The sequence below is a fragment of the Oryctolagus cuniculus genome, chromosome 1 (assembly GCF_051225735.1).
Source record: "Oryctolagus cuniculus isolate XC-2025 breed Fujian yellow rabbit chromosome 1, ASM5122573v1, whole genome shotgun sequence".
Taxonomy (NCBI): domain Eukaryota; kingdom Metazoa; phylum Chordata; class Mammalia; order Lagomorpha; family Leporidae; genus Oryctolagus; species Oryctolagus cuniculus.
In genome coordinates, this window is record NC_142867.1 from 207818665 (window position 1) to 207846204 (window position 27540).

Consider the following 27540-nt stretch of genomic DNA (forward strand, 5'->3'; position numbering starts at 1 on the left):
TGGACACAACTTTTTCTGTTATCATAATATATTATAACTGGCTTTACATCTGGGATTATGTGCCTCTGGGCACATCTATACACAGGTGTCAGAAGAGTCTAACTCAAGTTCTAAGAGCTGTAGAAGGCCATTTTTTCTAACCTGAGTAGAGTGGCAGGAGGTAAACCGCACCGCATCAAAAACCAATTGAACTACTTTTAGCTGCCTTTCAGAAAAGTACAAAAGCTAGATGGCTGAACTTAAATGTCTCATAAATACCTTCTAAAAATTGTCAGTATAATTCTACACTTGAACAAGATAAATCTGAAATCTGTAGTTGCCTTTATGGGATTACAGCTTTAAAAATATAGGAACAAATAAAATGTGACTATTTGTGACTAGGGCAAGGAATCATTTAAACTCAAATTTCCTAGACCTATGCATCTTTTAAGTCATATAACTAAATCATTTTTCTTGGTCTCCTTGGACTGATTTCCTTACATGTAAATGTGGCCTTATATGTAAAGAAATAAGTTTCTCTATAAGTATTAAGTTAAGGAATTACAAATAATACATATATGAGTTCAGTAAATGGGGCATTGTCTAAAGTCTGGAGAACTTGATTTAAATCATACTTCCACAATAATCTGTTGTTTGGAAACAATGTATTCAAATGAACTTCATGAATCCCCAGTAAAAATATGAAGTATGAAGCTACTTTAAAACTCAATCTTTTTTAGAAACATTGATTTTAATTCCTTAAATTCATAGTATTTTAATACAAAGTGTGGGGAGCAACTCGGACTAGACTAAGTTACCAACCTCATATCAGATTAAACAGACTGTAAATCAAAAACTGTAAAAAGAGATAAAGGACATTACATCTTGATAAAAGGTTCAATTCAGCAAGAAAGACATAACAGTCATAAATATATATGCATCTAACACAAGACCACCCAGATATACACAGAAAATATTACTAGACTTAAGTGGAGAAATAGACTCCAATACCATAATATTGGGTACTTTAACACCCCACTGTCATCAATGGACATATCATCCAGACAAAAAAATATCAATAAAGACACTTCATAGTTGGAACATACTATTGAACACATGGACCTAACACACATTTACAGAACATTTCACCAAACAACTACAGAATACACATTCTCATCAACACATGGGACATTTTCTGGGATAGACCACATATTAGGCCACATATCAAGACTTGGCAAACTTAAAAAGACTGAAATCATAATCATACCATGTATCTTCTCAGACCATGAAGGAATAAAACTAGAAATAAGCAACAAGAACAGTAGGACACTCATGAATATTTGGAAGTTAAACAGCATGCTACTAAATGATCAATGGGTCATCGAAGAAATTAAAAAGGAAATAAACTTTCTTGAAATATATGAAAACACAATATATCAAAACCCGTGTGGTACAACCAAAGCAGTATTGAAAAGGAAGTTTATAGCATTAACTACTACATTAAAAAGAGAGAGAAAGATGGGGCTGGCGCTGTGGCACAACGGGTTACTGCTCTGGCCTGAAGCACCAGCATCCCATAGGGGTGCTGGTTTGAGACCCGGATGCTCCACTTCCAATCCAGCTCTCTGCTATGGCCTGGGAAAGCAGTGGAAGATGGCCCAACTCCTTGGGTCCTGCACCTGCATGGGAGACCCGAAGGAAGCTCCTGGCTCCTAGCTTCAGATCAGCACAGCTCCAGCCATCGCGGCCAATTGAGGAGTGAACCATCAGATGGAAGACCTCTCTCTCTCTGCTTCTCCTACCTCTGTGTAACTCTTTCAAATAAATAAATAAATCTTTTAAAAAAATGAGAGAGAGAGAGAGAGAAATGTATCAAACTAAAGCTCTAATGCCACATCTTGAAGACTAAAAAAAATAAGGACAAACCAAACCCCAAATTAGCAGGAGGTGAGAAACAGAAAACACAGCACAAAATATCAACCACAAAAAATCTGTTTATGAGAATATAAACAAAATAATAAACCTCTAGTCAGAATAACAAAGAATGCAAGAGAAAAAACTCAAATAAATATAGAGATGAAAAAAGAGACATTGCAACCAACACCATTAAAATACATAGGATCATAAAAAACTACTGCAAAGAACTATATGCTAATAAACAGGAAAATCTCAAGCAATGAATAAATTCCTGGATTCACATAACCTACAATAATTAAGAAGATACAGACAACCTAAACAGACCCATAACAAGCAATGAAATTGAAGCAGTAATCATAAGTCTTCCATATAGGAGAAATCCAGGATCTGATGACTTTACTGTTGAATACTACAAAACATTCAAAGAGGAAGTAACTCCAGTACTCTTCAAACTATTCCAAAATGTTCAATAGAATTTAACTGTGCCAAACTCTTAATGAGGCCAACATTACTTTTATATCAAACAACATAGAAAACTACAAACATATATCTTAAATGAACATATGTGCAAAGATTCTTAACAAAATATTAGCAAATCAAATCCCAAACCACCTAAAATATATCACACATCACAATCGAGTGGGTTTTTGTCTCAAAAGTGCCAGGATAGTTCAACATTCACAAATTAATAAGCAACATGAATCACATCAATAGAATGAAGAACAAAAACTATAAGGTCATCTCAGTAGATTCAGAAAGAGCACTTAATAAGTTTCAGCACCACTTCATGATAAAAAACCCTCCAGAGATTAGGTATAGAGGAACATTACTCAACATTATAAAGGTTATATGTCACAAGCCTATATCATACTGACTGGGGAAAAGCTAAATCATTTCCCATCAGATCTGGAACACTACAACAATATCCACTTTTGCCACTTTTATTCAGTATTGTACTAGAAGTTTTACAAGAGCAATTAGGGGAGAAAGAAAAATAAAGGGCATCAAAATTGGGAAAGATGAAGTAAATTTTCCATGTTTGCCAAAGACTTGATGATATACTTGAAAAACAAAAACACTCATCAAAATGCTATTATAATTGATAAACCAATTCAGTAAAGTGGCAGGTTTCAAAATAATAATACAAAAATTAGCTTTTTGTATGCTAATGATGAGCTCACAGAAAGAGAAATCAAGAAAGAAATCCCATTCACAAAAGAAAACAAATATATAGGAATAAACTTAACCAAGGAAGTGAAAGATCTCTGTAATAAAAGTTATGAAACATTGCTGAAAGATATCATCAAGGACACAAAAAAAGAAAGATATTCCTTGCTCATTCCTTGATCAGAAGAATCAATATCTTTACTATGTCTATACTACATAAGGCAACCTACATATTCGATACAATCACTATCTGAATGTCAATGACATTCATTACAGAATTAGGAAAAGAAATCCTAAAATTCATATGGAATCACAAAAGACCCAGAATAGCCAATGCGAACTTTAAAAGGAAAATTAAGCTTGAGGCATAATGCCAGATATCAAAGCATACTACAAAGCTATGGTAATTAAAATAGCTTAGTACTTGCATTAAAACGGATACATAGATCAATGGAACAAAATACAGATCCCAGAAATTAATCCACATATATCATATATCCAACTAATTTTTGACAAAAGTGCTCAGGCCACACAATAGAGTAAGGATAGTCTCTTCAACAAATGGTGCTGGCAAAACTGGATGTATATATGTAGGCCGGCGCTGCGGCTCACTAGGCTAATCCTCCACCTTGCGGCACCGGCACACTGAGTTCTAGTCCCGGTCGGGGCACCGGATTCTGTCCCGGTTGACCCTCTTCCAGGCCAGCTCTCTGCTGTGGCCAGGGAGTGCAGTGGAGGATGGCCCAAGTCCTTGGGCCCTGCACCTGCATGGGAGACCAGGAGAATGAATGATCTAATGAAATTAGATCCATACCTCTCACCATATTCAAAAATCAACTCAAAATAGGTTATAGACCTAAGTTTAAGATCAGAGACTATGAAGTTGCTGCAAGAAAACATAAGGGAAACACTCCAAGACATGGATGTAAGGGATGACTTCTTGAACAAGACCCCCGAATCACAGGCAACAAAAGCAAAACTAAACAAATTGGACTATATCAAACTTAGAAGCTTTTGTACAGCAAAGGAAATGATCAACAAGGTGAAAAGACATCCAACAGAATGGGAAAAAAATCTTCGCAAACCAACTGTCTGACAAAGGATCAATAACCTAAATATATCAGCAACTTAAAAAACTCAACAACAGGGGCCAGCACTGTGGCATAGCAGGTGAAACTGTAGCCTGCGGTGCTGGCATCCAATATAGCTGCCGGTTCAAGTCCCAGCTGCTCCACTTCCAATCCAGCTCCCAGCTAATGTGTCTAGGAAAGCAGTAGATGATGTCCCAAGTCCTTATGCTCCTGACACATAGGAGACTCAGAAAAAGCTCCAGGTCCTAGTTTCATACCAGCCCAACTCCAGCCATTGCAGCCATCTAGGAAGTGAATCAGCTGATGAAAGATAACTCCTTTCTCTCTCTCTCTCTCTCTCTCTCAAATAAATAATGAATCTTTAAAGAAAAAAAATTTTAACAATCAAAGCCAATCCAGTTGAGAAATGGACAACAGACAACAAATAGACAGTTCTCAACAAAAGAAATAAAAATAGCCAGAAAATATATGAAAAAAAAAAATGCCCAGCATCAGTAGTCATCAGGGAAATGCAAATCAAAACCACGAATAGGTATCACTTCACCTCTGTCAGAATGGCTAAAATATAAAACACAGAGAGAATATATGTTGGTGAGGATGTGGGCAAAGGGGAACACTTATACAGTGTCGGTGGGAATGTAAATTAGTGCAACCACTGTGGAAAACAGTATGATTTCTTATAAAACTAGAAATAAACATGCCATATGATCCAGCAGTCTCACTGCCAGGTGTATACACAAAAGAATTGAACACATTGATTCTGTTAAAAACTAATTCAAAATTAAAATTAAAATTTTTTTAAATGAAATTTCACACATTTTTAAATGATTTTCAAAGTTTCTTTTTACTTTCTTTTTTTTCTTTTTTTTTTAACTTTATTTAATGAATATAAATTTCCAAAGTACGGCTTATGGATTACAATGGCTTCCCCCCATAACGTCCATCCCACCCGCAACCCTCCCCTCTCCCACTCCCTCTCCCCTTCCATTCACATGAGGATTCATTTTCGATTCTCTTTATATACAGAAGATCAGTTTAGCATACATTAAGTAAAGATTTCAACAGTTTGCTACCACACAGAAACATAAAATGAAAAATAATAGATGATTTTTTAAATGATGATGAAATCAGATCAGACCTATTGTCATGTTTAATCCCAGTGAGAGTCAAGTTGGGAATTGATAATTTCTTCTTCTTCTTCTTCTTCTTTTTTTTTTTTTTACAGAAGATCAGTTTAGTATACATTAAGTAAAGATTTCAACAGTTTGCACCCCCATAGAAACACAAAGTGAAATATACTGTTTGAGTACTCATTATAGCATTAAGTCTCAATGTACAGCACATTAAGGACAGAGATCCTACATGAGGAGTAAGTGCACAGTGACTCCTGTTGTTGACTTTACCAATTGACACTCTTGTTTATGGCATCAGTAATCTCCCTATGCAGCAGTCATGAGTTTCCAAGGCTATGGAAGCCCCTTGAGTTCTCCGACTCTTATCTTGTTCAGACAAGGTCATAGTCAAAGTGGAGGTTCTCTCCTCCCTTCAGAGAAAGGTACCTCCTTCTTTGAAGACCTGTTCTTTCCACTGGGATCTCACTCACAGAGATCTTTTGCCAGAGTGTCTTGGCTTTCCATGCCTGAAATACTCTCATGGGCTTTTCAGCCAGATTGGGATGCCTTCAGGGCTGATTCTGAGGACAGAGTGCTGTTTAGGACATCTGCCATTCTATGAGTCTGCTGAGTATCTCGCTTCCCATGTTGGATCACTCTCCCCTTTATTTATTCTATCTGTTAGTATTAGCAGGTACTAGACTTGTTTATGTGCTCCCTTTGACTCTTAGTCCTTACATTATGATCAATTGTGAACTGAAATTGACCACTTGGACTAGTGAGATGGCAATGGTACATGCCACCTTGATGGGATTGAATTGGAGTCCCCTGGTATGTTTCTAACTCTACCATTTGGGGCAAGTCAGTTTGAGCATGTCCCAAATTGTACATCTCTTCCCTCTCTTATTCCCACTCTTATGTTTAACAGGGATCACATTTCAGTTAAATTTCAACACTTAAGAATAACTGTGTATTAATTACAGAATTAAACCAGTCATATTAAGTAGAACAGACAAAAAAAACTACTAAGAGGGATAATGTATTAAGTTGTTCATTAACAGTCAGGGCTATGCTGATCAAGTCACCATTTCTCATAGTGTCCATTTCACTTCAACAGGTTTCCTTTTTGGTGTTCAGTCAGTTGTCACCAATCAGGGAGAACATATGGTATTTGTCCCTTTGGGACTGGCTTAGTTCACTCAGCATGATATGTTCCAGATTCCTCCATTTTGTTGCAAATGACTGGATTTCATTGTTTCTTACTGCAGTATAGTATTCTAAAGAGTACATATCCCATAATTTCTTTATCCAGTCTACCACTGATGGGCATTTCAGTTGGTTCCAGATCTTGGCTATTGTGAATTGTGCTGCAATAAACATTAGGGTGCAGACCGCTTTTTTGTTTGCCAATTTAAATTCCTTTGGGTAATCTCCAAGGAATGGGATGGCTGGGTCGTACGGTAGTGCTATATTCAGGTTTCTGAGGAATCTCCAGACTGACTTCCATAGTGGCTTGACCAGTTTGCATTCCCACCAACAGTGGGTTAGTGTCCCTTTTTCCCCACATCCTCGCCAGTATCTGTTGTTGGTAGATTTCTGTATGTGAGCCATTCTAACCGGGGTGAGGTGAAACCTCATTGTGGTTTTGATTTGCATTTCCCTGACTGCTAGTGACCTTGAACATTTTTTCATGTGCCTGTTGGCCATTTGGATTTCCTCTTTTGAAAAATGTCTATTGAGGTCCTTGGCCCATCTCTTAAGTGGGTTGTTTGTTTTGATGTTGTGGAGTTTCTTGATCTCTTTGTAGATTCTGGTTATTAACCCTTTATCTGTTGCATAGTTTGCAAATATTTTTTCCCATTCTGTCGGTTGTCTCTTCACTCTCCTGACTGTTTCTTTTGCAGTACAGAATCTTCTCAATTTGATGCAATCCCAATAGTTGATTTTGGCTTTGACTGCCTGTGCCTCCCGGGTCTTTTCCAGAAACTCTTTTCCTGTGCCAATATCTTGCAGGGTTTCTCCAATGTTCTCTAATAACTTGATGGTGTCAGGACTTAGATTAAGGTCTTTAATCCATGTTGAGTGGATTTTTGTGTAAGGTGTAAGGTAGGGGTCTTGCTTCAAGCTTCTGCACGTGGAAATCCAGTTTTCCCAGCACCATTTATTGAATAGACTCTCCTTGATCCAGGAATTGGTTTTAGGTCCTTGATCAAATATAAGTTGGCTGTAGATGTTTGGGTTGATTTCTGGTGTTTCAATTCTGTTCCATTGGTCTATCCATCTGTTTCTGTACCACTACCATGCTGTTTTGATTACAACTGCCCTGTAGTATGTCCTGAAATCTGGTATTGTGATGCCTCTGGCTTTGTTTTTGTTGTACAAGATTGCTTTAGCTATTCGAGGTCTCTTGTGCCTCCATATAAATTTCAGCATCATTTTTTCCAGATTTTAGAAGAAGGTCTTTGGTATCTTGATTGGTATTGCATTGAATCTATAAATTGCTTTTGGGAGAATGGACATTTTGATGATATTGATTCTTCCAATACATTAGCATGGAAGATTTTTCCATTTCTTGGTATCCTCTTCTATTTCTTTCTTTAAGGTTTTATAATTCTCATCGTAGAGATCTTTAACATCCTTGGTTAAATTTATTCCAAGGTATTTGATTGTTTTTGTAGCTATTGTGAATGGGATTGATCTTAGAAGTTCTTCCTCAGCCATGGCATTGTCTGTGTATACAAAGGCTGTTGATTTTTGTGCATTGATTTTATACCCTGCTACTTTGCCAAACTCTTCTATGAGTTCCAATAGTCTCTTAGTAGAGTTCTTTGGGTCCCCTAAATAAAGAATCATATCATCTGCAAAGAGGGATAGTTTGAGTTCTTCCTTCCCAATTTGTATCCATTTAATTTCTTTTTCTTGCCTAATAGCTCTGGCTAGAACTTCCAGAACTATGTTAAATAGCAATGGTGACAGTGGGCATCCCTGTCTGGTACCAGATCTCAGTTGAAATGCTTCCAGCATTTCCCCATTCAATAGGATGTTGGCTGTGGGTTTTTCATAGATTGCTTTGATTGTATTGAGGAATGTTCCTTCCAAACCTAGTTTGCTTAGAGTTTTCATCATGAACAGGTGTTGTATTTTATCAAATGCTTTCTCGGCGTCTATTGAGATAATCATATGGTTTTTCTTCTGCAGTCTGTTAATGTGGTGTATCACATTGATTGTTTTGCACATATTAAACCCTCCCTGCATACCAGGTTAAATTTCCCACTTGGTCTGGGTGGATGATCTTTCTGATGTGTTGTTACATTCTATTGGCGAGAATTTTATTGAGGATTTTTGCATCTATGTTCATCAGGGATATTGGTCTGTAATTCTCTTTCAATGCTGCATCTTTTTCTGGCTTAGGAAATAAGGTGATGCTGGCTTCATAGAAAGAATTTGGGAGGATTCCCTCTTCTTCGATTGTTCTGAATAGTTTGAGAAGAATTGGAGTCAGTTCTTCTTTAAATGTCTGGTAGAATTCAGCAGTGAATCCATCTGGTCCTGGGCTTTTCTTTGTTGGGAGGGCCTTTATTACTGTTTCAATTTCTGTCTCAGTTATGGGTCTGTTTAGGTTTTCGATGTCTTCCTGGTTCAACTTAGGTAGGTTGCATGTGTCCAGGAATCTATCCATTTCTGATAGGTTTCCCTGTTTGCTGGCATACAAGTCCTTGTAGTAATTTCTGATGATTCTTTTTATTTCTGTGGTATCTGTTGTTACATTTCCTTTTTCATCTCTGATTTTATTGATTTGGGTCTTTTCTCTTCTTTTTTTAGTTAGTTGTGCCAATGGGGTGTCAATGTTGTTTATTTTTTCAAAAAACCAGCTCCTCATTTGGCTGATTTTTTGTAATTTTTTTTTGGATTCAATCCTGTTGATTTCTTCTCTGATTTTAATTATTTCTCTTCTCCTACTAGATTTGGGTCTGGTTTGCTGTAGGTTTTCTAGATCCTTGAGGTGAATTGAAAGCTCATCTATTTGGTGCCTTTCCAATTTCTTGATGTAGGCACCTATTGATATAAACTTTCCTCTTAACACTGCTTTTGCTGTGTCCCATAAGTTTTGGTATGTTGTGCTGTTATCCTCATTTACTTCCAGAAAATTTTTGATTTCTCTTTTAATTTCTTCTATGACCCATTGTTCATTCAGGAGCATGCTGTTCAATGTCCATGTGTTTGTGTATGCTCTAGGGATTCCTGAGTTGCTAATTTCCAACTTCATTCCTTTATGGTCTGAGAAGCTGCATGGTATGATTCTAATTCTTTTGAATTTGATGAGACTTGCTTTATGGTCTAGTATGTGGTCAGTCCTAGAGAAGGTTCCCTGTACTGCTGAGAAGAATGTAAAATCTTTAGCTGTAGGATTAAAAGTTCTGTATATATCTGTTAGATCCATTTGGGCTATAGTGTCGTTTAAATCTACTGTATTCTTGTTGATCTTCTGTCCTGTTGATCTGTCTTTTTCTGAGAGTGGAGTATTGAAGTCTCCCAATACTATTGTATTGGGGTCTAAGTCTCCCTTTAAGTCCGTTAACAAATCTTTTAGATAAACCGGTGCCCTGTAGTTAGGTGCATATACATTGATAATTGTTATATCTTCTTGTTGTATTGATCCCTTAATCATGATATAGTGTCCCTCTTTGTCTCTCTTAACAGTTTTTGTGGTAAAGTTTATGTTGTCCGATATTAAGATGGCTACACCCGCTCTTTTTTCATTTCTGTTGGCATGGTATATCTTTTTCCAGCCTTTCACTTTCAGTCTGTATGGATCTTTGTTGGAAACATGTGTTTCTTGTAAGCAGCAAATAGATGAGTTTTGTTCCTTAACCCAATCAGCCAATCGGTGTCTTTTAACTGGACAGTTCAGGCCATTAACGTTCAATGTGACTAATGAAAAGTGGTAATTTGCCCTGCCATTTGCCAAAGATAAGTTCTAATACATGCTTTGAATTCCCTGTGATCTTTTGCTGTGAGGTTTCCTTCCTTTACCTTCTTTCATATTGATGACTGTGTTTCTGTGTTTCTGTGTGTAACACATCTTTAAGCATCTGTTGCAGGGCTGGACGAGTGGCGACAAATTCTTTCAATTTCTGTTTGCTATGAAAAGTCTTTATTTCACCTTCATTCACAAATGATAGCTTTGCAGGATATAATATTCTGGGCTGGCAGTTGTTCTCTCTTAGTATCTGGGCTATATCTCGCCATTCCCTCCTAGCTTGTAGAGTTTCTGATGAGAAGTCTGCTTTGAGTCTGATTGGAGATCCTCTGAGAGTAATCTGACGTTTCTCTCTTGCACATTTTAGGATCTTTTCTTTATGTTTCACTGTGGAGAGTTTAATTACAACATGTCGTGGTGAGGATCTCTTTTGGTCGTGTTTATTAGGGGTTCTGTGAGCTTCCTGTACTAGGATTTCTCTGTCCTTCTCCAAACCTGGGAAATTTTCTGCTAATATCTCACTAAAAAGGCCTTCTAATCCTTTCTCCCTCTCCATGCCTTCAGGAACTTCTGCAATCCGGATGTTGGGTTTTTTTAATAGTATCCTGAAGATTCCTGACAATATGTTTTAGATTTCTAATTTCCTCTTCTTTTCTTTGGTCTGACTGTATCCTTTCCTGTTCTCTGTCTTCTAAGTCCGATATTCTCTCTTCTGCTTCACCCATTCTGTTTGTAAGGCTCTCTATTGTGTTTTTCATTTGATCTATTGAATTCTTCACTTCAGTATGATTTCTCGTCACTATCACAGTTTCCTGTTGTACTAGTTGTTTCGTTTCATTTTGATTCCTCCTTAATATTTCATTTTCATGAGAGAGATGTTCTATCTTGTCCATTAAGGATTTCTGTAGTTCAAGAATTTGTTTTTGAGAACTTCTTAAGGTTTTTATCAATTTTTTGAGATCTGCTTCTTGCATTTCTTCTATCTCATCATCTTCATAATCTTGAATTGGGGTGTCTTTTTCATTTGGGGGTGTCATGGTGACTTCCTTGTTTTTATTACCTCGGTTTTTGCGTTTGTTATTTGGCATATTGGAGATATTTGGTTTCTTCACTGTGGTGCTTTTTCTTGTTATACTATGACTCTAGATTAAGTGGACTGTTTGTTTTTGATGGAGCCTTAGAGGCTTGAGATGGGTGTGGCCTGAGAGCTCTGTTTGGTGTGCCAAAGGTGACACTCCCAGGTTAGGCGTGGTAAATCTCTCTCTCTTTTTTTTTGATTCAAAAGGGAAGTAATTCCACACAGCTGAACGAAGTTGGAGGTAATTAGCAGGCAATTGATATACCCACAGGAGCCAGAGATCGGAAGCTCTTTCCCAAGGACCACACAGGGAATCTGTTCTGCCCTCAGAGTGGGCTCAGATTCTCCTTCAGTCTCCCACTGGGTTGCCAAAATTACGGAATTGTAGCGTCTCTGGAGAGTACTCACGTGAATTCCGTGAGTTCTCTCCCTCACCGTCTCTTTTTTCACAGTCTCAGTTCAGTAGCACCACAAATTTACTAGGTCCTAATCTCCTGTTAATTTGCCCTGCCCAGAGTCAGGTTTTTCTGCTAGGCTCAGGGCCAGTGCAGACCTGAGGTCACTCTGCTTATGACGTATGTCAGAGATGGCACCTGCTCTTTGTCTTGCTCGCCCTTGAGAGGTGAGCGGAGAGAGAGAAACCCGTGTCCGTACCAGTCACCTTTTTTTTCTCTCTCTCTCTCTTTTCCAGTTAGCCTGGTGAATTTTCCCCCCCAGGGGTCGTTCCCTCTAGTCTCCTCTCTCCGCTTGCCTGCTGGTGTCTCGGGCTATTGAGGTTCGGCTCACCTCGCGTTCCAGTGCTGGTGTGTTGAGTCTGCCACTGGTTTCCCAAACTGTGGGCTCCCACGCTCTCCACACAGGTCCACTGTGAATCACGCGTTTCGGAAGAGTTTCTTCTGCTGTTTCCTCCCCTACTCTTCCTTGAACCTGCAGTATCTCCACTGTTATTAAACTGTCTCTCCCCGGACTATCAGTGTGCTCCCTTCCTATTCCGCCATCTTAGGCTCGCCGTCTTTTTACTTTCTTAAAATACCTTTGTCATAGAATTTAGCTGCTGTTTTATGAATGCAACAACACTTGAAGACATGTCTGATTATTTTATCTGGCTTCATCTATATACCTCTTAGTAATTTTTATTATACTATTGGATGTGGTTTTACATATTGAAACTTTGCCTCAAATTCTTAGTTACACCCTTTCTCACTTTATATTTAATAATGTGACAGCAAAGGTTGATAGCACAAGGACTGTCATTAGGTAGGCTTTAAGATATTAAGTTGAGGCCGGCACCATGGCTCAATAGGCTAATCCTCCGCCTGCGGCACTGGCATCCCGAGTTCTAATCCTTGTGGGGGTGCTGTATTCTGTCCCAGTTGCTCCTCTTCCAGTCCAGCTCTCTGCTGTGGCCCAGGAGGGCAGTAGAGGATGGCCCAAGTGCTTGGGCCCTGCATCTGCCTGGGAGAGCAGCAGAAGCACCTGGCTCCTGGCTTCAGATCAGCGCAGAGCGTCGGCCGCAATGCACCAGCTGTAGCAGCCACTTGGGGGGTGAACCAATGGAAAAAAGAAAGACCATTTTCTCTGTCTCTCTCTCTCTCACTGTCTAACTCTGCCTGTCAAATAAATAAGTAAATAAATATTAAGTTGATTGTTTTCACCATAAGATACTCACATCAAGACAAAAGAATGTTTCAAGGTATTTTTCTTTGCAACACATCTTCCAATCCCCTGTCAATTTATGTGCTCAGGGGTAGGGAGAAGGTAGCACCCCCATGCTGTTATTCTGAAGGCAGAATGGACTGACCTCTACACAACTCAATGAAGGAATTAATTTAATCATGTCATTCTCGATCCCTCCCCTTGACCCTACTTCTTTCTTGCAGTATGGAATCTCCCTTAGGAAGCTATACTTAAATTTTCTTAAGGAAAATGTAGAAAGAAGCATAGTATGTACATTAACAGAATGGACGTGGAATACTTGAGTCAGAATGATAGTAATTTCACTTGTGGTTGAGTTTGAACAAGTTAACTTCTCTGTGTCAGTTTTTTATTGGTAAAGTGATAATGTTAATAGTGTACTCTTTTTTTTTTTTTTTTTGGACAGGCAGAGTTAGACAGTGAGAGAGAGAGAGATATAAATAACGGTCTTCCTTCTGTTGGTTCACCCCCCAAATGGCCTCTATGGCCAGCGAGCTGCACCAATCCGAAGCCAGCAGCCAGGTGCTTCCTCCTGGTCTCTAATGTGGGTGCAGGGCCCAAGCACTTGGGCCATCCTCCACTGCACTCCCAGGCCACAGCAGAGAGCTGTACTGGAAGAGGAGCAACCAGGACAGAATCGGCATGTATTATGCAATAAAAAATAGTACATGTAAGAATAAGGTCTACAGGATAAGTACCTGGCTCCTGCCATCAGATCAGTGAGGTGCGCCGGCTGCAGTGCGCCAGCCGCAGCAGCCATTGGAGGGTGAACCAACGGCAAAAGGAAGACCTTTCTCTCTGTCTCTCTCTCTCACTGTCCACTCTGTCTGTCAAAAAAAAAAAAAGAATAAGGTCTAGCATAATATATACTATACAAGAAATACAGTAAGTGTGATAAGAGTAACCACTATCTAGATACAATTTTAACTTGTCTCCCAGCTTTCCAGCCTGTATTTCATACTTGTCTCCCAAAGAAAGGAAGCACTAGGGTGGTTGTTGTGCCACTGCAGAAGCCCATACCTAATATCAGAGTACTGGTTTGAGTCCCAGCATCTCTGCTTCAGTTGAGTTTCCTACTAGCACAGCTTGGGAAACAGTAGATAATGGTTCAAGTAGTTGGGGATCTGCCATCCATATGAGGAGTCCACTGGAGTCCTAGGCTCCTGACTTCAGCCTGCCCTAACCTGGGACATATGGGAAGTGAAACAGCAGAGGGATAGTCTCTCTGTTTCTCCCTTTCCCGCTGACATTGTGCAGATCAAATAAATCTTTAAAATATATTTTAAAAAATGAAAAAGAGACATTAGGTACTGCCATGAACTGAACTTGGCAAAAATTTATTTTCACTGGTTTCCTCAGGGCACAGCATAAATTGACTGTGCCCAAACTATGTGTATCATTGAGTATTTTTGAAGGTGGTGTTTGGTACAGCCATTAATAGACTGGCTGGAACATTTGCCTCCTATATCAGAGTGCCTGAGTTCAAGTCCAAGCTCTACTTTCAATCTAGCTCCTTACTAATTTGCATCCTAGGAAGCAGTAGGTGATGGCTCAAGTACTGGGATCCCTGCCAGTAAGATGTGCAATCTGGATTGAGTACTGGCCTCCGGATGTTGGCTTGGCCTACTCCTGGTCATTGTAGGCATGGGGGAGAGTAAACCAGCAGATGGAAGGTATCTCTCTTCTATGTCCCTATCTGGGGCAGACTGTACCATTCAAATAATATAAAAATAAATAATAAAATTACCTCCCTTCAGGCTTTTTTTTTTTTTTGGACAGGCAGAGTTAGACAGTGAGAGAGAGAGACAGAGAGAGAAAGGTCTTCCTTTTCCCTTGGTTCACCCTCCAAGTGGCTGCTACGGCCGGCGCTCTGTGCCGACCCGAAGCCAGGAGCCAAGTGCTTCCTCCTGGTCTTTCATGCAGGTGCAGGGCTCAAGCACTTGAGCCATCCTCCACTGCACTCCCGGGCCACAGCAGAGAGCTGGACTGGAAGAGGAGCAACCGGGACAGAATCCGGCGCCCCAACCGGGAATAGAACCTGGGGTGCCAGCGCCACAGGTGGAGGATTAGCCTAGTGAGCTTTGGCGCCGGCCCCTTCAGGCTCTTAAAATTGTATTTTTTTCCTCCCTCCCTCCCTCTCTCCCTCTCTCCCTCTCTCCCTCTCTCCCTCCCTTCCTCCTTCCCTCCTTCCCTCCTTCCTTCCTTCCCTCCTTCCCTCCTTCCCTCCTTCCCTCCTTCCCTCCTTCCCTCCTTCTTTTCTTCCGTCTTTCCTTCCTTCTTTCCTTCCTTCTTTCCTTTCTTTCTTTCCTTCCTCTCTCTCTCTCTCTCTTTCTTTTCCTTTTTTTAGGTTTCTAATTTCAGTTGCCACTTCTTCATCTACATCTTGAATTTCCAAACAACAGAATTCTTCAATCTACATATGTTCTCTGTCCTATTCTCATTGTCCCTTGTAAATCAATCATATTTGTATTCATATGCTTTCAGTTTAGTGGTGACTAAAATCTGCAAATCAATGTGTCTTTTTCAAATTAATATCAAGTAAGATATTGTTGGGCTCTGTTCATTTGCACATACATGATATATATGGTTGCAGATGTACTTGTGGTTTTACATCAGCTGTCAAGTTCTAAGAATTCCATCGGGGTACCTGTAAGGAATCAATTAGCTACAGTGATAAATGACTGAAATCCAAAATTCTCTACCCAAATGGAAATTTTGTTCTTTTAATGGATTTATATTTTGGTTTCCAACTTAAGATTGTATTTGAAAAATAAAAGGGTAATTTCAGGAAATCACTAGCTTTAACCTTCATTGCTCTGAAAAAAAAAAACTTGATTGTAAGTTAAAGTAGCAATGGAGCTTTATCAGATAAAGGAAATATAGAAAGCTCTGAGTCTTGTGGAAAAAACTCTGTTGGTGTTAGGGAGTACAACACAAATCCAAATAAACACAAATTCAAATCTATCAATCCATTACGATTTGGTCTAGTGATAGCCTGCATAATTAGATTTCTGACACCTCTGTGGGAAATCTGTATTGAGCTCCTGTCTTCCAGTGTTGGCCCATTAGTGAGCATTAGAGGAGTAAACCAACAGATGGGATCTCTGTCTCTCAAATAAGTAAATTTTTTAAAGCATGCATAAATTAAAAAGTGAGAAATGCAGAAAAGTGAATCAGGATTTGAAGGAAAGTGCAGAAGGAAATTTGAAGGAAATGCAGAAAAGTGAATCAGGATTTCAAAATAGAAAGGAAAATCAGATGTTATTTCACTGAATAGATAAAGATGCTTAAAATCTTATCATGTTGCCCTGTGCATATTTTTCATTCTCCACTTGTCTTCTTAATAAAACTTTTAATTAAAAATCTTCTTTGGACATGAAAATGATGGTGATGGTATAAAGAACAAAAGTATATAGACTTAGGCATATGTAGCAGGAATAAATAAAAAAAGAATGAATGAACACTGTTCTTGGCTTCCTCAGAAATAAACCAAGATCAGAAAATATAATCTCGAAAATTATGCTTTCCATTCATGAGATGCTGTTTTCTCTACTATGTCAGCAAAAATAAAACAGCTGCTAGGACAAATTATCAGTAGATATTATTCAAATACTTTAAATACGAGTATTTATTCTACTCTCTCCCTGAAAATATTGAGTCAGCATTGAATAGCAATGTGTACAGGTCAGCAGGTAGATTTTAATGGATTCATTTGCAGGAGAAAAGTGCACAGTGTCTGCAATTAGTTTAGCATATAACTGTCCTTTTACTCTGAGATCCCCAGAGGGAAAGGAAAAGTAAACAATAGCTTGGACATGCTGGTCCTGTTTAGATCCAAGTTTTAAAAGTCCTTTCTTGTGTTTTATCATGTTACTGTTTAGTAAGGGAAAAGTAAGGCAGATCAAAGGTGAGAAGTTATGTCTCAGACTGGTGGCTGATGAATTCTCCCTCACCTTCTCATTATTCAGAAGAACAAAGAAAATAAGAAAATGTGCATAGCAGAGAAAGGTGAGCTTATTAAAAGTTTTCTTCGTTTAGTGAATGTAATTCAAACTATAGTTCATAAATCTGTGGTGGATTGTGAAGACAACTTACTGGTTTGAAACAAGGAATCTTGTAAAATAGCTTAAAGACAGGGAAAGACAGACTCTATATAGAATCAAATATTATACAAGGGTAGATAAGAGGATGTATAGATTTCCTTGAGAAAGATACTAGCAATTTTTTCTGGCCCGTTTCATAGCCTTTCACTATTCTTGACCATCTCCTTTCTACCTTGTGATCACAATAATCTCAAAGATTATTCTTGATCACAAAAAAAGGCCAATCTCATTAGTTTTCCAGGAATGGCTTTGTAGGCATTTAAATTAGCCTTGTTCCCTAAAATTGGGTTGTCATACCTGATTAAATGAACATTACTTTCAAATATGACACTCTAGGAAATGCACTGGTTTCACAATCTATTTTTCAAATTATTAGGAGGTACATTTTTAATGGAATGCTACAAATAATTTATAGTTTCCTGAGAATCAGATTTTGTGGGGAGAATCAGATATCAACTAAAAATGTTTCAATTTGGTTTATCTGAGCAGAGTCTACTAAATTTTTTGGGCTACAGATCATGTGGGAAGAAGCAGCTTCTTCACATATTTAGAAAATGAGAATGTTAAAAGAAAAATAGAATGTTAAAACAACCACAGTATTTCAACAAAATAACTACAATAAAGTATCCCTCACCAGTCCTTTGTAATTAAATATTGTTCCCCTGGATCTTGAGTTTGCTTTCTTTTAATTTTAAATTGGTAATACTCTATCCATTATTGCCATTATTTTTATTTTATTTTTTTAAGATTTATTTATTTATTTGAAAGTCAGAGTTATACAGAGAGAGGAGAGGCAGAAAGAAGGAGGTCTTTCATCCAGTGGTTCACTGCCCAATTGGCCCCAAGACAGGATAAGGAGAGGGAGAGGGGGAGGGAGAAGGAGAGAAAGAGAAAGAAAGAGAAAGAGAAAGAGAAAGAGAAAGAGAAAGAGAAAGAGAAAGAGGTCTTCCATTCGATGGTTCACTCCCCAATTGGCTGAAAGAGGAGAGGCAGAGAGAGAGATAGAGGGGTCTTTCATCCAATGGTTCACTCCCCAATTGTCTGCAAGAGAGGATAAGGAGAGGGAGGGAGGGAGGGAGGGAGAGAAAGGTCTTCCATCCGATGGTTCACTCCCCATTGGCTGCAACAGCTGGAGCTGTGCCCATCCAAAGCCAGAAGCCAGGAGCTTCTTCTGGGTCTCCCACGTGGGTTCAGGGGCTGAAGGACTTTGGCCAACTTCCACTGCTTTCCCAGGCCATAGCAGAAAGCTGGGTCAGAAGTGGAGCAGCCAGGTCTCAAACCGGTACCCATACGGGATGCCAGTGCCTCAGGCCAGGGCATTAACCTGCTGTGCCATATTGCTGGCCCCTTGAGTTTGCTTTTTAATTTCATGAAGTTGTCTGCCTCAAGCCTAAAATAATTTCTAGAAATTCTGACTCAGTGCACTAGTATAGACTGAAAGATATGTAAGCAATGTAAGATCAGAAGCCTGAACCAAAACACCCAGTATCAAAAATTTAAAAACCTGTGAGAATACTTTTCTATGAAGCTATGAAGACCCTCCTACTTTATGGAATAATAAATAAATCCTTTAGCCTATAGTACAGCCTTATTAAACAAATAGCAATATAAAACAGATGTGAGTGTTTAGTCTACGCATCCAGTTGGAATGCCTTCAAACATGTCTGAGTGCCTAGATTAGAATCCTGGCTCTGCGCCTGATTCCAGCTTCCTGCTACTGCAGTAACAAAAGAGTTACTGAACACTATCAGATAAGCCCTTTGACCTGTGGTAAAAGTAATGGTACATCTGTGTCTCTGACATAGAGCTTTGGACTAAGCTGTAAAAAGAGCTGCCTGGAAGATTCATCAAGGCATTAACTTTAGTCTTATAATTTTTAAAAATAGGAATTTTTATTCATCTTACAAAGAAAGGAAAAAACCTTAATCTTGGCTAATACTAAAATCATCTTTATAATATCATCTTCTTTATAATTTAAACTTCTGTATAATACCATCTTCCTTATAATATATCTGCCTAAACTCCTTCCTAAATGGCTTTCTACTATTTCTCATGAGTCAGAGGAGCTTTCTCCTAATGTGTATCTTATACATATTTCATTCTTCCACATTCCTGATTTCAGTTATCTGTTTAGGCAAACATAATCAGATTTTTTTTTAATTCTAATTCATAGCACAGATCAGGAAATTTTGTTGATGAACCAGCATTTGGGTAGTTAGACTAACATGAGAAACAAATACATTCCTTAAGGTAGAAAATAAGGGGTTTTAAATCTAATCAAATTTTAGCATAATTTATCATGTTTTTAAAATTTATATGAATGCAGTAGGTAATTTCATGAAGCTAAGTTTGAAAACCTAGTTGGACTTATATATCCACTGCCTTTTTAAAATTATGTTTTAGTGGTTTTTTATTGTATTCTTAAGATTTTATTTATTTATTTGAGAGGTAGAGTTATAGACACAGAGAGGGAGAGACAGAGAGAAAGGTCTTCTGTCCAGTGGCTTACCCCCAGATGGCTAAAACATCCAGAGCTGAACCCATGCGAAGCCAGGAGACAGGAGCTTCTTCAGAGTCTCCCACTTGGATGCAGGGGCCCAAGCACATGGGCCATCTTTCACTGTTTTTGCAAGCCATAAGCAGAGACTGGATCAGAAGAGCAACCAGGACACGAATCAATGCTTATATGGGATGCCAGCACCATAGGCAGAGGCTTAGCCAACAAAGCCACATCTCTGGCTCCCAAACTCTTGGTTTTTGTTTTTTTGTTTGTTTGTTGTTTTTGTTATGTTTTTCTTCTTTCATGTTGAAACAGTCACTTCCTTACTTGAGAAATCTAATACCAAATATTATCAACCTTTGATAACAATTTCATCTCCTGGGCCAGCGCCGCGGCTCACTAGGCTAATCCTCTGCCTTGCGGTGCCAGCACACCGAGTTCTAGTCCCAGTCGGGGTGCCGGATTCTGTCCTGGTTGCCCCTCTTCCAGGCCAGCTCTCTGCTGTGGCCAGGGAGTGCAGCGGAGGATGGCCCAAGTGCTTGGGCCCTGCACTCCATGGGAGACCAGGATAAGCACCTGGCTCCTGCCATCGGATCAGTGCGGTGTGCTGGCCACGGCGGCCATTGGAGGGTGAACCAACGGCAAAGGAAGACCTTTCTCTCTGTCTCTCTCTCTCACTGTCCACTCTGCCTGTCAAAAAAAAAAAATTCATCTCCTTACCGTGAATTTATGAACACAGATAATTAATTCACACCTTTAAATTGGTGAGGAGTGTAAATAGCATGAGATTATAAGCATTTTGGTAGAGAATCCAAGACATTTGAATCAAAGGATTTAGGTTTTACTTGATATAATCTTAGTAAGAACTGTAGGCTGTTTGCACAAGTCACATGTCTCCGAACAAATTGATGGCATATGTATGATAAACTGTTTGTTTACAGAGCGTTCCTGATATTTACTAGAATTAAGTACAGCAGATGTCACATTAACATTTGGCAAGTAAAAGTCCACATGAATGATTGGAGAAAGTAAATAGTCTACAAGATTTTAATAGAATGTGTTTAAACACCAGAGACCTAGAAAACTATTAAATATTGAATTATATATACTGATGTGTCACCTAGTGGATGTATTTAGAATGAATGCGCAAAATAAAAATCAAAGAGTGATGAAGATGGGATTATTTTCCTCTTTGTAAATTTTAGATATATGTGTCATTAAAGATATGGATCAATGTTTCTTAAGGATTCATAGAAAATGTTAGAAAAATAATAGGAGGAATATATAAATGTGGAAATAATATTATTAAATATTTCATATAATAACTCATAAAACATACAAATACTCTATTCTGCATCATCAGAAAATTTAAAATTCACCAAGAATATCCACAATATTCTCCATACAGCTAATGCAAATTAATATCAACATTTGAATAATGTAAGGTTAGATTAACTTGATCAGCCCTTGCCCTGACTGTTGATGAACAACTTAATATGTTATCCCTCTTAGTATTTTTTTTTGTTTATTTGTTCTACTTAATACTTTTGGTTGAATAATGTAATCAATACACAGTTATTCTCAAGTGTTGAAACTTAACTGAAAAGTATTTGCTGTTAAATTTAAGAGTGGGAGTAAGAGAGGGAAGAGATGTGCAATTCAGGACATGCTCAAGCTGACTTACCTCATACGGTAGAGTTAGAAACATACCAGGGGATTCCAATTCAATCCCATCAAGGTGGCATGTACCAGTGCCATCTCACTAGTCCCAGTGATCAATTTCTGTTCACAATTGATCATAATGATAGGACTAAGAGCCAAAGGGAGCACATAAGCAAGACTAGTGTCTGAAAATACTAGCTGATAGAATAAAAAAGGGAGAGAATGATCCAACATGGGAAGCGAGATACACAGCAGACCCATAGAATGGCAGATGTCCTAAACAGCACTCTGGCCTCAGAATCAGCCCTTAAGGCACATGGATCTGGCTGAAAAGCCCATGAGAGTATTACAGGCATGGAAAGCCAAGACACTATGGAAAAAAAAAAAAACCTACATGAAAGATCTCCGCGAGTGAGATCCCAGTGAAAAGAACAGGTCATCAAAGAAGGAGGTACCTTTCTCTGAAGGGAGGAGAGAACTTCCACTCTGACTATGACCCTGTCTAAATATGATCAGAGTCGGTGACTGAAAAGGCTTCCATAGCCTTGGCAACTCATGACAAGAGCCTAGGGTGATTACTGATGCCATAAACAAGAGTGTCAATTTGTTAAATCAACAACAGGAGTCACTGTGCACTTACTCCTCATGTAGGATCTCTGTCCTTAATGTGCTGGACAGTGTGATTTAATGCTATAACTAGTACTCAAGCAGTATTTTTCACTTTGTGTTTCTATGTGGGTGCAAACTGTTGAAATCTGTACTTAATGTATACTAAACTGATCTTCTGTATATAAAGAGAATTGAAAATGAATCTTGATGTGACTGGAAGGGGGGGAGGGAGAGGGAAAGGGGAGGGTTGCAGGTGGGAGGGAAGTTATGGCGGGGGGAAGCCATTGTAATCCATAAGCTGTACTTTGGAAATTTATATTCATTAAATAAAAGTTAAAAATAAATTAAAAAAAAGATTAGCTTCAGAAAGAGAATACAATAGTTGAAAAAATGCAGAAAATACAATAACAAATATTGTACTTTAATTTAAATTCAGGCACTATATTATTGAACACATTGGAGTAAACCTCTTAACATCTCTGATATTCACTTATTAATAATGTCTACCTTACAGAGTTTATTTGCAATCAATTACATACATGTTAGTAATTTATGTTATTTTAGTAAAATTTGTTTCAATAATTTTCTTTTTTTTTTTTTTTTGACAGGCAGAGTAGACAGTGAGAGAAAGGTCTTCCTTTGCCATTGGTTCACCCTCCAACGGCTGCCGTGGCCAGTGTGCTGCGGCTGGCGCACTGCGCTAATCCGATGGCAGGAGCCAGGTACTTATCCTGGTCTCCCATGGGGTGCAGGGCCCAAGTACTTGGGCCATCCTCCACTGCACTGCAGCTCCACTGCAGAGAGCTGGCCTGGAAGAGGGGCAACCGGGACAGAATCCAGCACCCCGACCGACTAGAACCCAGTGTGCCAGCGCCGCAAGGCGGAGGATTAGCCTAGTGAGCCGCGGCACCAGCCTGTTTCAATAATTTTCTAAGATATATGAATTGTTTTTCTACTTACTGCTTTTTGAATTTTTATTTAATGGAAGGTTAAGCTTGTGATTATAAATTAAACTGAAAATATGGCATTGTAAAAATTAAAAGAAAAATAAGAAAAGAAGGAGGAGGGAAGGTGGGAGGGACAGAAAAAAGAGAGTAGGAATAGATGGGAAGTATCGTTATGCTCTTAAAATTGTGCATGTGGGTGCTGGCGCTGTGGTAAAGAATTTAAAGCCGCTGCCTGCAGTGCAACCATCCCATATGAACGCCTATGCTAGACCCGGCTGCTCCACTTAGATTCAGCTCCCTGTTCCTGTGCCAGGGCAAGCACTGAAAGATGCCCCAAGTCCTTGGGGCCTTGAACCCATGTGGGAGAACCAAATGAAGCTCTTGGCTCCTAGCTTAGGTTTGAGAAAACGCTGGCCATTGTGGCCATTTGGGCAATGAACCAGCAGGTGGAAGCTAGCTTTCTCTCTCTGCCTGACTCTACTTCTCCCTCCCTGTAACTCTGCCCTTAAAATAAATAAATCTTAAAAAAAAAAAAAACTGGACATATGAAATACTTGAAATTTATTCCCTTTGTATGAATAAAAATTGGTTTTAAAAAATGAAAAAATGTGATTCTACTGACTGCTTTTCCTCTTATAAAGCTGGTTAATCAAATACAGGCTTAAATTGGCAGCTTAAATTCTTATGCAGACAGTTCAAAGTGTGAGATACTTAATAAACTTTTGACAGGCTAAGTTGCCAAAAATTGGATTTCAATTTTTGATTTAACAATCAAAGGAATGCATTTTAAATAAAGACCACTCTTGGTACTGTTGAATTTTAGATCCAAAAACAGGAAGAGAAAATGAGAATCCAAATGTAAAGATGTAATTAACATGTACTTTCCAAAACTGATCAACTGGATATACATACAGCCACAAGTTCAGGGACTGATTTAAAGTGAACAAAAAATGATAAATTCAACCAGAGTACTGGTGGCAGCCAGCATTATTGGAATGACATCCTTAAAGCATTAAAAAAAAAAAAAACTGCAAATTTAGTAAGGTATTCCTTCAAAACAAAAGTAAAATAAGACACTTTTTTCATACAAAGAGAAAGATTTGTTACAGGAATACCTGCACTAAACACAAGATAAAAGATATATCCTGAAACTAGAAAAAGATTTCAGAAGTAAGTCTCAGTCTGTTTTCTGTTGCTGTAACAAAATACATAAAACTGAGTAATTCGTAAGGAAAGAGGTTTATTTAGCTCACAGTTTTGGAATTCCAGTAGCATGGTGCCGACATCTGCTCAGTTTCTGGAGAGGGGCTCATGCTGCCTCATATCACAGAAGGGAAGAGGAGAGACAGGCATGTGTGGAAGAACCAGAGTGTGAGAGACACAAAAGGAGGCAGCAGGGTTGTTTGATAACCACCTACTCATGTGAGAACTAATTCATTCCTACAATAACAAATTCAGTCCCAAGAGAACCAAGTTTCTCTAGAAAGTCATTTATCCATTCATGAGGGCAGTGCCGTTATCCCTATCAACTACCAAAGGACCTGCCACCCACAGCCTCACAATACAAAACAAACTTCATCTTGGATTTTGATAATTACAAACCATAACAGGAAGTTTAGAGATGCAAGAAGATAAAGTTAAAATGTTCTAATGTCCTTGCCTTGTTCACCTTTGATAAATCAACGATTTTTTAAAAATATACAGTTAACCTAAAAAATGGAGTTATGAAGTACATAACAGCCTGCTAAAATAAGGCAAACATTAAAACAGCATGGTAGTGGCATAGCATTTGACATGCAGATCAATGGAAAAGAATAGAGAGCCCAGAAATTAATCCATGTACATACAGCCAGCTGATTTTTGATACAAGTGCCCTGACCAGAAACTGGAGAAAGGATAACAAACAAATGCAGAGAAAACGTGGTATATATACACTATGGAATATTACTTAGGCATAAAAAATGAAATCGCATCTATCACAACAAATTGAAGGCAACTGGAAACCATTATGCTTAGTGAAATAAGCCAGTCCCCAAAAGACAAATATATGTTTTCTCTAATCTGTTGTAACTAATAAAGCTATTATATTTTTAATTGTATCTATGAACTTCATTGAAGCTATTCTCTTTGTATTAACATTACATTAACATGAGAATTCATGGAAAAAATACAAAGATTTCAGGCAAAAATACTTCATACCTACAATATTATACAGTTAAACATTAAGCTTTTTACCCTTATCTTAGCAGTAAAAATCCCTGCATCATAGTCAGAGTAGGAGTTCAAAGATAAAACTAATAATGAAAAAAAACTGATAATCTTGGTTATGGAAGGAATATAATTTCAGTAGAATCCAGGTCTTTTCTAGCATAAATGTATTCAGAATATTAACTGTCTTATAATTCTTACAGCTATACTTTAAAAGATTTTAAAAGAGCCACATGAAAACACAAATAACAAGGTAAAACAAAGCGTGTTAACTTTGTTTTACCTCTTCATGCCCTTCACTCCTAAAAATAACCAATTAGAATCATTTGACCAGAAGATTGTAATATTAAACTGAATGAAAAGTGAAGCCTGGGTAGCACAAGAAAAAAATAAAAGTAAGGAAGCTATACAGCTAATTTTCTGATAAATCACAGAAGCTATGCTTTTTTTTTTTGACATTCAGACTTACAAATTAAAACTGTAAAACGTATTTCTCATTTTCACCTTTTCTATATTTCCAGGAGGACTGTATGGCATTTTCTTTCATTTTGTCTCATTAATAATAGAGTCAATGTGAATGAGCTGGGTTTTGAATAATCCATTACTATTTCATGTTAACATTAGTGGAGGGTATTTGCATGTTGAATGATTTCATCTTGTTTATTCTTTGAAAGACATGATTTCCTATGCTTGTATGAAAGAAAAACATCTTTAAAAAATAATTTCATCAGGTTATTGTGAAAAGTTATTCCAAAGAAAACTATTGGATTTCTTCTAATACCCCAAAATCAGAATTATTGCTATAGCATCTTGATCAAACTTCTCTGAGATAAATTTTTATTCTTATTTTATTACAGTTTCTCAGAAATATGAACCCCTTTTCCACCAGATTATAAACCACCTAAAGGTAAGAACAAGTCTGTTTTTTCATTTATCCACAACATTGCACTAAGTACATGAAATAAACATTTTGAACAAATGTAAAATAAGCTTAATAAAAATTATGTAGTATTTTGCAGTTTCTTAATGGGGAAATCTAATCTACAGAGCCTAATACATACAACATACACATATACATAATTGTAGCTTACCAGGACTCAGTTTACTAAGAAATTGGGAAAACATGTTAGCGCTCAGAGATATGGATGAGTTATTACACACTGGAATATGAAGTATTAGATCATAAATTTTGTTTTCCTTACACAAATATGAAATAAGTCACCTAGAAAAGGAGCAACATTAAACATGATGATGTTGAGGAAGAACATATGAAATAAGGTCATAGGTCATTGCTTTAGTCTGGGAACTTTGCAGTACTTTCCAAACAAAAATCAGGAAATGAGCACTCAGGGGAGAAAATGTTGGAATTATAAGATACCTGCTACCATGCTTAGAGTCCATGAATAAGTCAAATGCCAAGATTTGACCAACATGACCATAATTAAGCAGTGAATGAATAAATCTAACTGGGCACACGTGAGTGAGACTATAACCTCCAAGGCATCTGAGGATGTCTCTAAATTAAAGGGCCTTCAAAAAACAAAAGGAAATACATAATTGCCATCTTAATTACATTTTGTGATTAGGACTATTTGAGAAAAATCACAAAACATAACTTGTCAATTCTACTTTTTTTCTACTGGTGCATAAGATAAAAAAACCAAGGACCATCCTCTAGCAAGAACACATGAAAGTCCTTGTCTTTACGTATGTGAAAATAAGACTGGATTTGCAAACTTGTGTTGATATTATCTCGAACTTGTTCAGACAAACAGATTAGAAATAATATCCTCACTAACTCACCCAATTAAAGATTGATTATAAAAGTTCATGTTCAAATATGGTATCTGTCTCAATGCATAAAATTTGAAAACTCTCATTTTTCCACACAGTTAACATTAAGTGAAGTACTTCTTCCATGTATTGGATTTGCATTTGTGGTTGATGAATGAGGCCTGTCACTTCACCATCTAAGAGGATGGGAGTTGAGGTGTAGACTAAAATATAAAATCAAAGCAATTAATCAGAACACAACTACACCTAACATACCTCAAAAGAGAATGACACTAAAACCCCCTAAACTTGGTAGCAGATTAATTTAAAGGTTTGTTGTGCAAGGTGGATGAAAGTTGCCCTGAATATATACGTAAGTACAGATTTTCGACATACTTTGACATTGCCCATTCATTCTTTTTAAATTAATCTGCTAATTTCTTGAGCAAATTTAAAATTTATTATAATTATGAAATGGATACATCTGGATATTAAGACTGACATCATTAAACTAAACATCTCAAATAGTCATTAAACCTTTAAAAAATGTTGTATTTGGCCCAAAGATCTTTAAATTGAATTTAAGTTCACATGCAAAAATGGATTTTCACCTAAATCTAGATTTTGAACTTCTCTGAAAAAATTAGATCCGGCAACACTGAGATAGCATTTCTAGAGGACATGGCACCAATTTAGGAATATCTGGAGATCAGTCAAC

The 27540-nt window shown here is 37.9% G+C and overlaps 1 protein-coding gene across 3 annotated transcripts in view; it reads left to right on the forward strand.

Moving 5' to 3' along the window:
• LOC149128838 (synaptobrevin homolog YKT6-like) overlaps window positions 1–27540 on the forward strand; it is a 145175-nt gene that overhangs the window by 91642 nt on the left and 25993 nt on the right. For all 3 annotated transcript variants that reach the window (XM_089318808.1, XM_089318812.1, XM_089318830.1), the window contains one exon: window positions 25907–25956. The gene's annotated coding sequence lies outside the window, so the exon portion shown is untranslated. The remainder of the gene's footprint in view (window positions 1–25906; window positions 25957–27540) is intronic.